The following is a 13,730-nucleotide window of genomic DNA, read 5'->3' as shown; positions in this document are numbered from 1 at the left end:
GGAGATCTCAGCCATGGGTCCCGCATACCTGGTTTCCTCTGCCAGTTCCTTCATGGGTGAGGCTCATCCGAGCATGTGGAGAGTGGCTTTGAGCATGGCTGTGACTGAGCTCTGGAGGTTTTCAGCTGCCGGGGCTCTACTTGGAGCAGAGAGGGAAACTCAACCCACCCTCCTCCAATGGGGCCCCAGTGAAGACAGCCAGGTGCTAGGGCAGGAGATTCTGCCCTTAGTGCCATGTAATCTCATCAACGGCCAAGATCCAGAGACTATAAAACAAAGCTCCTGGAAGAGAGCAATGCAGAATCTCACATGGCAGAGCCTGGCAAGCTACCCATGGCGTATTCGATATGCCCAAAACAGTAACAATAATGGGCCTCATTTCCCTGACCCTGAACGCAGCAGGGACAAGTGGAGACATTACTGGTGCCCGCTCAAGCAAATCAATGAGCAATAGGATGACAGTGTTACAATGATACAGTGATTATTCTAATACTTGATTATTATATTAATAGGTATAATATATTATAGTGATATAATATGTTGATGTAATATGATATTCATAGAATAATTAGTATTAAACTACCAATTCTTGAGTTAATTTCCAGCTTTGATATACTGAGAGACTGAAAATATGCAGGGACAGCAAGATCCAAACCCTGAACAAGAAGAACCCTGACACACAACCTACAGCATCTGCCCAGAAAACCTGCCCCATATCGATAGCAATCCAGAAAGCCACCTGACCTGCCATCTTTCAGGATGGTGTGGAGCAGAGAGACCAGAGGAAAAGCACAGTGGGGAGGGCGCTTGCCGTGCATGCAGTCAGCCCCCGTTCAGTTGCCAGCACTCAATATGGTTCCCCAAACCCTGCCAAGAATGATCCCTGAGTAGCACCAAGAGTAAGCCCTGAGCACCATCAGCTTTGCCCCCCTACAGAGAGAGAGAAAGAGAGAGAGAGAGAGAGAGAGAGAGAGAGAGAGGGAGGGAGGGAGGGAGGGAGGGAGGGAGGGAGGGAGGGAGGGAGGTTTTAAAGCAGAGCAAGAGACAGACACAGAAAGATTGCACTCATCTGTGGAATATAGAATAATAGACTATAAGACGAACACCCAAGAATAGTAGAAATAAGTACCAGGAGGTTGTCACCATGGCTTGGAGGCTGTTCTCTCACTCTGGGCAACTCAGAGAAGGGAACAGCAAGTAAAATGTGGTTGTTGGTCATGTGGGGGAAAGATGATGCGGGCCAAATATAGACTAGAGACTGAACGCAATGGCCACTCAACACCTTTATTGCAAACCACAACACCTAACCAGAGAGAGAGAACAAAAGGGAATTCCCTGCCATAGTGGCAGGGTGGGGTGGGGGGAGACGGGACTGGGAAGGGGGGGTGGGATGTTGGGTTTACTGGTGGTGGAGAATGGGCACTGGTGAAGGGATGGGTTATCAAACTCTGTAAGGGAGAAACATGAGCACAAAAATGTATAAATCTGTAACTGTACCCTCACGTTGACTCACTAATTAAAAATAAACTATAAAAAAAAAAAGACATCTTTTAAAATTTAATTCAAAAAAAAAAAATAAAGCAGAGCAAGAGTTTATTTGAAAGTGAAAAGTACTCTCTGTAGAGCAGACTGGGCAGAGGGGCACTCGTGTCTAAGGATGAAGTTCAAGGCCTTTTCATTGTGGTCTGAAAGGGCGTGTCCAGGAGGGTATCAGGGTGGCCTGAAGAGCAGCACGAGAGTCTTGGCAGGTCTTAATCGGCACACGGGGGTGTGGGACAGGATTCCGAGGGAAATCGCTGCTCTGTTTCTCAACCTTCTGGCTGTGGGCTGCACGGAATGTCTGGGTGGGGGCTGTCGTCCCAGATCTGAAAAGTCCCAGATTGACATTGGATGTTTTTTTGATTGTCCTTATTCTCTACCTAATCGGCCTCCATCAGCAGGAAATCAGGCTAGAACCTCTAGGAATAATTTAGGAAATGAAACAGTAGCTTCCTTAACCATTCGCCACAAGTCCTCAGGACTTGATGATTAACTGGCAGCTTCTCTTTGTCCAGAGACAACTGACAGCTGAGACCAGAGAAAGCCACAAAGAGCCCCTAACCCACCAGAGACACCTTTCCTGGTCTTCCCTGGGAGAACTGCCCCATCCCTGGAGCTTGAGCCTCTGCTACTGCAAAGGGAATGACAAGCTTTCCTTTCATTTCCTCCGGATCTTTGTTATTCTTTGTTATTCCTACAGTAACATCAGCCAAAATTTTCACAACACTTTTTTTTTTTAATCTGGGGAAAAGAATTCTAAAGCTCATCTTTAAGGATAACTGTATGTGAAATTTTCAAAACAAGGGTAGTGAAAAGGTACCAACTCTGCCATATTTTAAAACAAACAATGAAACAGCACACATAGTTAGCCTTGAGCCATACACTAAAAATATGTAAATATCTGGGACCTAATAAAAGAGTCATTTCAAATCATTAGGGAAATAAAGGTCCATTCAGTCAATAAAACCGTAGCAATCAGACATTGAGGGGAGAAGAACCTTCAAAAATATCATCTTAGAAATGTTTTAAAGGAAATTCTATATAGAATGAAAATTCTATGTAGATAAGAAGTTAAATGACCATGAGAACATATGAGTAATGTATAATCTCTAAATATCTAAGACGAATTATTTTTTTGCTTTTTGGGTCACACCCAGCGATGCACAGGGGTTACTCCTGGCTTTGTACTCAGGAATTACTCCTGGCGGTGCTCAGGGGACTATATGGGATGCTGGGAATCAAACCCGGGTCGGCCGCATGCAAGGCAAATGCCCTACCCACTGTACCATAGTTCAAGCCCCTTCTAAGAGAAATTTTTAAGGAAAAAGTAACTTTACAATCTAAAATAACATTTACATCTGAAAGTGAAATCCCCAAATTTTAATTTCTATGACAAAAAATATGACTACCTTTTACATATACATGGCATCAAGAGATCAATCGACAAAATACATATGAAAATTACAATCGAAAATAGAGAAAAATAAGCAGAAAAAAAAACAAGCAACAATTCAAGTAATCTGATGGAGCTTTTTAGCTCTACAATGAGTCATTTTCTTAAAAATAGGATTACCCCATACTGATGAGGTAGTGAAGAGAGAACTCAGTGCTGGGTGGACTGTAAGTGGTTTAATCTTTTCAAAAAGATTTGGCAATACATATTCAGAGCTCAAAAAATATTCCTATCAGTCAAGCCATCTAGCCTAAAAACAGGAAAAACACAAAGATGCTAAATGCAGTACTATTTATAATAACAAAGAGGCTGGAAACAACTGAAATGCTTCAGAATGGGAGCTTGAATAAGCAAATTATGGTGTATTCAAAAGAAAATGTTATTCATTTATTTTAAATGTTTATAAAGACTTTTTTGGTAATATGGTGAAACGCTTATGTCAAATATCCAGCCAAAAAAAAAAGAAGATTCATATATTCAGTTCCATACGATCTCAATTATGAAAACAATTTAACTACAGATCCCATATTATTTATATACACGCATGTATATGTATATGTATGTGTGCCTAAATGCCGCTTGATTGTCTTGGGATAGTATAATCAGAGGAAGAGTTTTTTTCATTCTTTCTACTTTCCACCACTTTCTCCATCTTTCTGTAATAAGCTGGAAAAGGAAAGTTTTTTTAAAAAAAATAGAATTTAGTTTGCTTAGGCTTCTCATGACAATATTGGAATATTTCTTTTCCTAAGAAAAGGGACCCAGAGAAAGATAGAATGTGTGCTGGGGGCTATCTATAGTAAAGAGTGAGGTGATAAAAATGCCACTGAAGAGAAAGAGCCCCTAGGTGCCCTCCACAAGCCAAGCTGAACTTGGAAAGTCAAAAATCTTCCAAAAACTACCTGCTCTTTTTGTTTTTAATTTTAGGTTTAGTTCTTGATGAATCGCCATGAGATACAGTTACAGACTTACAAACTTTCATGATTATATTTCAGTCATACAATGATTGAGTACCCAGCCCTCCACCAATACCCATTCTCTACCACCAATGTTCCCAGTATCCCTCCTCCTCTTTCTCCCCCTCCCCCCCACCCCACCTCTGTAGTGGGCATATTCCTTCTTACTCTCTCTCTCCTTTTGGGTCTACCTGTTCTTTGGGTGTGCAGCAAAAGGAGAGTTATTCATTCTAGAGTGCACGCATCTAGAGTAGGTATGAGAAGTGTTCTTTTCTAACTTCAAAAAGCAGTTGTATACGGTTCCACAATTCCACCCAAGAATTGTGAGTCTAGCATCTATTTACCCTACCTGGGTTTGCTCACATGCTGCAGAAACCCAGCTAAAAGTGACCGTCTGTATTATGATTTCACCAGAGCAAAGAGCCAAGCCACAGAAATCAGAACAATGGATGTTTCCAATCAATAACCTTGGCATCTTCCTGAATCTTTTTATAGTTGTTCTTGTCTTGTCTTGGATATGTATTTGATTCATCATTCGTGGGAGGCAGGGAGTGTGTTTAATCATAATTGAACTAGTCAGGACCGCTCCACAAATATCAAGAACAAATTCCATTGTCTAATTCTTTTTTAATCAATTCCTCAAATTTCCCAATAGTGCCTAATTGGCAGGGAATCTAATGGAACTCTTTTGAGAGTACTACCGTCCTTTGAAAACCCACACTGACAGAACGTTCCTGCCTGGTGGCAATTCCTATAGAAAAACTCTAGAGACCCACAGCTACTCCTAGGAACCTCTTCCAGTGACCTCGGTGCTAGGCTCCTCAGGAAGTATCAATCTGACCCCAACTTGGATCATGATAAAATCAAAGTTCCCATTCATGATAGGATCATGATAGGATCGAAGTTGCCTTTCCTTTCCTTGTATCCAAACCCAGAGGTTCGGCCTTGGCATTCTGAACCCTAAAAATACAAAGACCCTAATTGACAATATCACCCCAGATAAAGAAGTTGCTTTCTTCCAACGTAGACTCTGAACACCTTCCTCCTTACTCTCTTTCCAAGAGATTTTCCAAGTGATTCCTGGAGCCCCTGTATCACTTGGTCTTCTGAAGATCACTTTCATGGTTTTTAACAGAAGAAAAGATGAAATATACGAATCTACCTCTGCACCAAGAAAGTCCTTCCCTTTCCACGGGAGTTTCTGTATTCTGTCCCAACTGCCATGTGACCCCATTCTGCAGCTTAGGAATTTGGAGCCCACATATTTGCCTAAGGTCACATTATTAAATTGCCTTTGCAGTTCTCTCTCCTCTCATCTAAGTCCAATATTATGCTAGAGTATAATTGATAGAGGCATAAGTACCATGTCCATGCTCTACAATGTTAGTAATCTGGTGATCAAAACAAGATTAGTCAAAGACAAGGATCAAGAAATTGAATACTAGTTCTATATCTACTCTTTATTTCTCCACCATAAACCTCACTCTTTCTATTGTCACTATTGCTGTCATTGTCACTATCATCCCGTTGCTCATCGATTTGCTTGGGCAGGCACCAGTAACGTCTCCATCGTGAGACTTGTTGTTACTGTTTTTGACATATCAAATATGCTTCGGGTAGCTTGACAGGCTCTGTCGTGAAGGCAAGATACTCTCGGTAGCTTGCCAGGCTTTCTGAGAGGGGCAGAGGAATCGAACTCAGGTCGGCTGCGTGCAAGGCAAACGCCTTACCCACTGAGCTATGGCTCCAGCCTGACTTTTTTTTTTTTTTTAATCACCATGTGGAAAGTTACAAAGCTTTCAGGCTTAAGTCTCAGTTACACAATATTGAACACCCATCCCTTCACCAGTGCACATATTCCACCACCAAGAACCACAGTAAACCTCCCCCCGACCCTCAGCCCCCCACCCCACCTGTGTAGCTGATAAATTTCACTTTACTTTCTCTTTACTTTGATTACAAACAAAAAGCTCACTATTATTGTTTGGAGTTCCCCCCCCACCGCCCCAGAGTCGGACCTGCTGGAAAGGAAGCATTTGATAATTTGTTTTCCATTGCTGAGAATGAAGAGATATGAGGTCATGTGGCCACAATAGCGTCTGCGAGGTTCTGGATTTCTGTATTTTAGTATTTTAGTAACTAAGTCCAGAGGGATTTCTGCCAGAAGTTGCATCATTGCTAGCTCGTACCTCTCTGCTACTTTATATTCCACATATGAGTGCAATCTTTCTATGTCTGTCTCTTTCTTTCTGACTCATTTCACTCAACATGATACTTTCCATGTTGATCCACTTATATGCAAATTTCATGACTTCATGTTTTCTAACAGCTGCATTGTATTCCATTGCGTAGATGTACCAAAGTTTCTTTAACCAGTCATCTGTTTTGGGGCACTCCGGTTTTTTCCAGATTGTGGCTATTGTAAACAGTGCTGCAATGAACATCGAAATGCAAATGTCATTTCTACTATACCTTTTTGCCTCTCTGGGGTATATTCCCAGGAGTGGTATTACTGGGTCAAATGGGAGCTCAATTTCCAATTTTTTGAGAATCATCCATATAGCTTTCCAAAAGTCCAGCCCGACTCTTGACACACTTTTTTTCACATTGTATTATTATGAACTTCATCTACAAGGATTAGATATAATGACAGTTGATAGAAAACAATTTAATAACTTTGAGGGTGATCATTCAAAGATTAGGGCACTTGTCTTACACGTGGTCAGCCTAGGTTCTAATCCCCAGCACTCCATATGGTCCTTCCAGAAATGATCCCTGAAATCAGAACTAATGTAGGCTGGTAGGTTAGGGAAGGGAACCCCCATATCATGGAAATGGAATTTTGGGGAAGTAATAAAAGCAACTAGTCTACGGCTGACTCATCTTGTGGAAGCAGAAAGCAAGACCTGGTAAGACCTTCTCCAGCAACAGACCCCGAAGGAGACCAAACTCCTCCCCACAGAAAGGGTCTCAAGGAAACTGAGAACCCTCAATACCTTCCTTTACTCTGATTAACCCTCAACTGTCCCAGACCAGAGAAATCTGGACCCAGCCTCAGAGAGAAGATCCAGCAAGAACAAAGGTCAAGGGAAGGAGTATTCAAAGAGGATCATCAACCACTCCCAACTCTACCCCCTAAGCAACAACCCTAGCAATGGACTCTTATCTAGCTAGAGACCCCCAGGAGGGGGCAGATTGGAGAAAAAGAAAAGCCACCTTGAACAAAGAAAGGGTGTGCACGTGCTGCTATGCTGCCTCAGCTTAAGTGCTGCTTGTGCCCACGTGACTGAGCACATGTGGCGACCGAGTACATGTGGCACCCGCATCTCCCCTCTTGAAATGTAACTTTCATGCTTTTATATCTAATTCTGGGATGTGTGTAGGGGCTCTCTCCACCTTTGGAGAAGCCCGCATTCTCTCTTGAGCACATTACTCTATGCTCTCTCACTTTCCCTTCTTCTTTTCTTCCCCCTTCCTAAAACCCTTCAAATAAAATCCATCTTACTTCACTACTCATCGACTCCTGAAATTCTTTTCTGTGAGGCAAGACAAGAACTCGGTAACCCTGGGTAAGGCCTAGGGTGGCTTTGCTTTCCTGCAAAGAGCAATTCCACACTCCAATCTGAGTCCATGGCTCTCTGAGAAATCAGATGGCCCCAGGGATCAACTCCCGCACTGAGAAGACCAAGCGCACGTCAGGTGTGGCTTGATGGCCATTTCATGGGGCTATCGGGGGGCCTGGCCTGTGCCAAGCAGGGGCTTATCAAAGACTTTATCAGCCCTAGCCTTCCCAAACGGCCTCAGCATGGAGGAAGCCGATCAGGAGAAAGTGACCATCTCTCTCCCCTGTCTCACATAAGCCACCCGTGGGGTGGGAAACACCTAATTCAGAAACAGGAATAAGTGCTGGCTGGGTGTGGCCCAACAACAGCAACAACAAAAAAAGTGTTTTAAATAAACAACCATGTACTTTCTGTTTGATTAAGGACATTGCTACTGTATGGCTGCCTCTAAGTATGTGAGCTCAGCTATTTCTGTGTGTTTCAGAATGAACAAGTTTGGAGAGAACAAGTATTCTTCCAACGAGCAAGGAAGAGATGAAATATTTAAAACTGTACCAGCCTATGCTTTGGAGAGACAATCTTTTGATTCGGAGAGAGAGGACAGATCTGACAGCCAAGCTCTTAGGAACTCTGACTGTAACATACTGTGACAGGTTCAAGGGACTTGGGAAATGAGCAAGGAAACAGTGACCACAAGAGGCACTAACACGCAACCAGCTTTTTGCAGGCACCCCTGGACAGAATCCTGATGGACATGGTCTGTCCATTTTTCCCAGAACGCAGGAAAATTGAGTTCCCCAAAACATGTCACTTTAACAGGTGGCTCATTTTGAACTGGGCTCAAGCAAGGCCCTGCAACTCAGGTGGCATGCTACTACTTCCTTAACTACCCGGAGGAAAGAAAATTGGGGTTCTTCCCAGAATTAGCATTTTTCCCTAAAATAACCTAACAGGGAACTCTATCTACATGGTGGGGCTCCTGACAGAGCCTCTGATCTTTGTCCTGTGAATCACAGACCTGTCCTAAATCCTCTCTACCTGGTGCCCCGGGTCTCTCGCTCATTCATTCCTTAGCGTGAGCCCCTGTTTTTGGCTCATGGCTTTCAAATCTACATCCGTGCAGACTCCCCACACATATGTAATTACACTTGTTCTTTTCTCCTACTAGTCTTTTTTTCTCAATTTGCCAATCGTAAATTGGTTTTATTATATGCTCTCGGTTGTTTTCTTTAAATACAATTCCTTTCCTTCCCTCACCTTCCTTTATCTCTCTCCCTACTTCACTTTTCCTTAGGTACCTTCTTCTGTTGTCACTATTCACTGACTTCGGCTTTTGTTTTGTCTGTTTATCAATTTCATATCCTTAAACTGCAAGCACAAGTGAAATAATCCAATACTTGTCATTTTCCTTCCACTTTACTTAGATTAATTTTTTTCACATTCCTTCCATTTTGTTGCCAATGGCAATAAAATGCCATCATTCACGCAGCTATATAGTATTCCATTGTAAAAATGTACCTCACTTCTTTATCCAATCACCTACTGAAAGGCCCTCTTCTTGCTTCTGTATTTCAGCTATTATAAATGATGCTGATGCTTCATTGGGGTGAATATAACTTTGTATTAATGTTTTTATATCATCAAATAGATTTCTCAAAGTGGGATTACTGGATGATATGGTATCTATCTATAGTTTCTTAAGGAATTTCCACACCACATTTCCAAAATGGTAGCACCAACTCATAGTCCCACCAGTAGTGCATGAGAATTCTTTCTTACACTCTTTCTAACACTTATTATTGCCACCGAAGATGTAAGTCATTTTTGCAGGTGTGACTTGGTAATTCACTGTGGTCATAACTTGTATTTGCTTGATGAGAAGTGATGATGAGCATTTTTCATCTACCTATCAGTCATCTGTATGTCCTCTTGGGAGAGTATCTGTTCAAATCTTTTCTCCATTTTTTGTTAGATTGTCTGAGTCCTTTCTATACTGTGAATATGATCCCATTACAAATGGATAGTATGCAAATATCTTCTCCCATTCAGCAAGCTGTATTTTTGCTATTTATATTGTATTTCACTAGACAAAAGCTTTTCTCTTTGATGTAGCCCCAACTGTTTCATCTTCCCTTCGCTTTCCCTTGATGTGGGCTCAAATCTCCCAAAAAATATCTCTAATGCTCATGTCACAGAATGTTTCACCTATCTTCTGCATGCCTGATGGTTTCAGGTCTTACATCTCCACTGACTTCATACTAATGTTTCTGACATCAACTTTTTTTCTTGACTCATCTAAGAAGAACCCCTCCCTGTGCATGAGAGGAAATGTGTCTCACCGCGGTTCCAAAGGGGAGGAGGGCAAGAGCATCCTCAGAAGAGGGGGGCTTGAGAGGGACTTATATGTCTAGGTAGTGTCTAGACTCGTAAGGTTAGGCATATTCATATGGCGCTTGCTTCTCAAAACTCAGTAGGTGAATTAGAGGGACACTGAGGCAAGAGGTTGTTTGATACACAAAGCAGACAGATCCTTAAATAAGTAAAAATATATGCTTGTTGAGATCATTTTTAAAGCCACTGAACGAGTACAAATAATGAAGTTATCATATATGTGTATATATATGTATACATATATCATATGTGTATATATATATGTACATGACGGAATACTGCACAACTACAAAGAATAACAAAATTGTGCAGTTTGCTGCAACTTAGTTGGAGCTGGAGAATAGCATGTAGAGCAAGGTAAGTCAGAAGAAGAAAGACAAATATTGGATGAACTCAGTAATCTGTGGAATATAGAATAACAGATCAAGGTAAAGGAAGGCATCAGTAGAAAAGATACCTGGATTTTCTGAATCTGGACTATAAAACTGAGGATAGCGAAGGAAAGAAACTGGAAGGGAAAGAAGAAGGGCATATGGAAGGTAACAGGAGCAGGGGACAGGGTCCATGGGCATGTGGCTATATTTTAACTATGTAGCTGAAAACCTTGCTGATTTTTCTTGGTGCGATGTTATTTTGCATTCTAGAATTAACTCCTTATGACCTTTATAAATAGATAGATAGATAGATAGATAGATAGATAGATAGATAGATAGATACTTAGCATTTTATTTACAATTTCCTCTTTAGTTTTTGTCTTAGGATATCTAGTTTCATAAAATGAGTTGGATAAATTTCCTTTTTTCTATGAAGAGCTATATTTTAACTATGAGGCTGAAAACTTTGCTAATTTTTCTTGGTGTGATGTTATTTTGCATTCTAGAATTAACTCTGCTTTATGACCTTAATATATATGTATTTAGCATTTTATTTACAATTTCCTCTTTAGTTTTTGTCTTAGAATGTCTAGTTTCATGAAATTAGTTGGATAAATTTCCTTTTTTCCTGACTCTTCCAAACAATTTGTAAAAGATTGAAATTGTATTTCTTAAAAGTTTGGTAAATTATTTTCTAAAATGGTATGAGTTTTCCATCTTTCTTCAAGAGAGATTTTTGACTCCCAGTTCAATTTCTGCAATTAACTCTCAGATAATTCCTGACTCTTCTAGAATCAAATTTTGTAACTGACATTATCTCAAATTTTTTTTTTATTTATTTAGCTTTGGTTGTTTTAAACCAACCACAGTTTCTAATCTCGTCTTTTAAATTTTCACGATCTTTAAAATTATTATCCTCTTTTTCTACTACTATTATTTATTTATTGCTTCTTTGTTTTTTAATTTATTCATCCTCCTAGAGCTTTGTGCATTTTCCATTTAAAAATAATCTCAAATCAGTAATTATTTCCTCTTATACATATATCTTCGTTGGACATAGAGCCATCGGACATAGAGCCGTGGTGGCAGTACGCACAGTGGCTCATCCATTATGGGGTGCTGTCAGTCAACCACCAGGTGACCTGGGACTCATGCAGGTGTTCCACCTGGCACAGACCCTCTGAGATAGAGTCCTGCTCTGCCAGCTGCTCAACAACCTCCGGGTGCACTCCATCAACCTCAAGGAGATCAACCTGGGGCTGGAGCAATAGCACAGTGGGCAGGGCATTTGCCTTGCATGCGGCCAAACTGGATTTGATTCCCAGCATCCCATATGGTCCTCTGAGCACCACCAGGGGTGATTCCTGAGTGCAGAGCCAGGAGTGACCCCTGTGCACCACCAGGTGTGACCCAAAAAGCAAAAAAAAAAAAAAAAAAAAAAGGAGGTCAACTTGAGGCTGCAGATGTCCCAGGTGCTGCCCAGAAACTCTGGCAGGTGCATGTTTGTCAGTGTGCAGATCGTTACAATATGCCAGTCGACCAAAAGCTTACATTTGATAGACTGGGAACACCTGTAAAGGCGGTTAGAGGCCGCCCCCAAAGCCTCCGTCGCTCTCAGAGAGCCTGACAAGCTACCGAGAATATCCTGCCCGCAGGACAGAGCCTGGCAAGCTACCCGTGGTGTACTCGATATGCCAAAAACAGTAACAACTACGGTCCTCATTCCCCTGATCCTGAAAGAGCCCCCAATATGCCATCGGGCTACACTAGCACGAGACAGGGACGAATGGAGACATTACTGGCACCCACTTGAGCAAATCAGTGAATAACAGGATGACAGTGATACAGTGTGATAAAGCTAAAACACAGAATCAAGAAAGCTGAAAATGTGAGATCCAAACTACAATACTCGAACTGAAAAATGTGCCAGTCAAGGAGGCAGCCTGGGGCATGGATGGGTAAATAAGAACATTGATGAAGGAAAATTGACTTTGGTCATGGGAGAGGTGTGGGAAAATGACTACCTGAGTAGAGAGAGAGTATGGGGAATATTGTCTGCCATGGAGGCAGGGGGAGGGTGGGAAAGTGGGGGTATACCGGGATATTGGTGGTGGGGAATGTGCACTGTTGGAGGGATGGGTGTTTGATCATTGTGTGATTGTAACTCAAACATGAAAGCTTGTAACTATCTCGCAGTGAGTCAATAAAATTTTTAAAAATGAAAAAAAAAGAAAATGTCTACCTGAAACTCACTGTAAATAACTATGAATAATGTTACCTAGATATTTTTTAATCTCAAAACTTTGAATTCCACATTTGTGGGGTTTGGTGTAGAAGTATCTCAATCATCAGTAAGAAATGAACCACCAAGAGGCCACGAAACAGGGGACATCTGGGATCCATTTGTACAGCAAATGCTTTGTTATTATTATTGTTCTTGTTGTTGTTGTTTTACTTTTTCATTTTCTATAAAGTTTTTCACAATATTTTATTACATATAATATTCAAACACCAATCCTACCCCCATAACCGCTTCCCACCACCATATTTGGGATATTCCCATCCCGAGCCTTAAGCCCTGTCCCAAAGCAGAACTGAAATAATTCATTTGTATTGTCTCTTATGAATAAACCATGGACAGCAAATTCTTACCTACTGGGCATGATTGAGTCCATTATCTCCCTTGGAAGAGACCCCTATACCCGCCTTTGGTTGCTACCTTCGTGCTTAACCCTTTCTTAGCCCCACTGCCTGATCTGACTTTCTGTCTCTGGGTGAGGTTGGGGAAGAGGGGGCTTATCACTGAAGAGGCACTTGGGGAGCCCGTGAGTCTGAGAGTTAGCAACAGCAGCGGCCCTGTGTGTCAGCCCAGACTCCACACATGAACCAATTCTCTTCATAGACTCTAGATGTGTCCCCCACCCCCCACCCCCCAAAGTAAGCCAAACCTGCAAACTAACACACCTGTGATATCTCCTCACTTAATTTGTGGTCAAAATGTAGAATTTAAGAAAAAAAATGGTTCTTTATCACCCCCTCCCCCCAAAGAAAAATTTCCTTTAGAAAAAAGACTTTCACATATACAGACTAGCTATGCTAATCATTAAAGAAAACTGGCGGGTCCTCAAGATATTTATTGGAATGCTTGAACATGAAGATAATTAAATAAAAGCTAATACGAATTTGGGCAGAATCTGATGTAGGGATAGAAAAATAAACGCGTGTCAGGTCAGCCCATGACCTCAGTGAGGACAGATGATTCTCAGACTCTTTGTACCAGGACGACCTCAGCTCACGGAGCACCAGGACGGTCCTTGGGAAGCCGCTGCCTGGTTTGACAGGTGACTCGCTCAAATGGCTTCTCCTGATCACAGTGTGAAAACAGTCACCCCCAGAGAAAGGCCAGACCCGGGGAGCTGGGGGATTGAGGCCGTTAGCGCAATAATCCCACCTC

Source organism: Sorex araneus, chromosome X (genome assembly GCF_027595985.1).
Source record: "Sorex araneus isolate mSorAra2 chromosome X, mSorAra2.pri, whole genome shotgun sequence".
Lineage (NCBI taxonomy): Eukaryota > Metazoa > Chordata > Mammalia > Eulipotyphla > Soricidae > Sorex > Sorex araneus.
Note: the sequence above shows the minus strand (reverse complement) of the source record.